The following is a 363-nucleotide window of genomic DNA, read 5'->3' as shown; positions in this document are numbered from 1 at the left end:
CCGATGAATGCCGTTCTTTCATCAGGTTTCTTGGACAAGGTTGACCCCGCCAAGATCACCGACTTCGAGAAGAAGTTTATGGAGCACGTCAAGGCCACCCAACGACCCTTGTTGGACCAGATCGCAAAGGACGGTCACTTGAGCGAGGATAGTGACAAAAAATTGAACGGCATCGTCAAGGAATTCCTCACGACCTTCAATTAAATTTCATCCTTTAACTAAAACAAAAACAGCAAAAAACAAAAAAAAGCAAAAAATACAACCAACAACGATGCACGTGTGACAAGAAAACTAAGGCCAGAAGACTTCCCACTGATGCTTCAAGTATCATCCAAATCATACTTTCATCTTTCAAAAAAGCGC

This window comes from Tigriopus californicus, chromosome 5 (assembly GCF_007210705.1).
Source record: "Tigriopus californicus strain San Diego chromosome 5, Tcal_SD_v2.1, whole genome shotgun sequence".
NCBI lineage: Eukaryota > Metazoa > Arthropoda > Copepoda > Harpacticoida > Harpacticidae > Tigriopus > Tigriopus californicus.
This window is presented reverse-complemented; position numbering follows the sequence as displayed.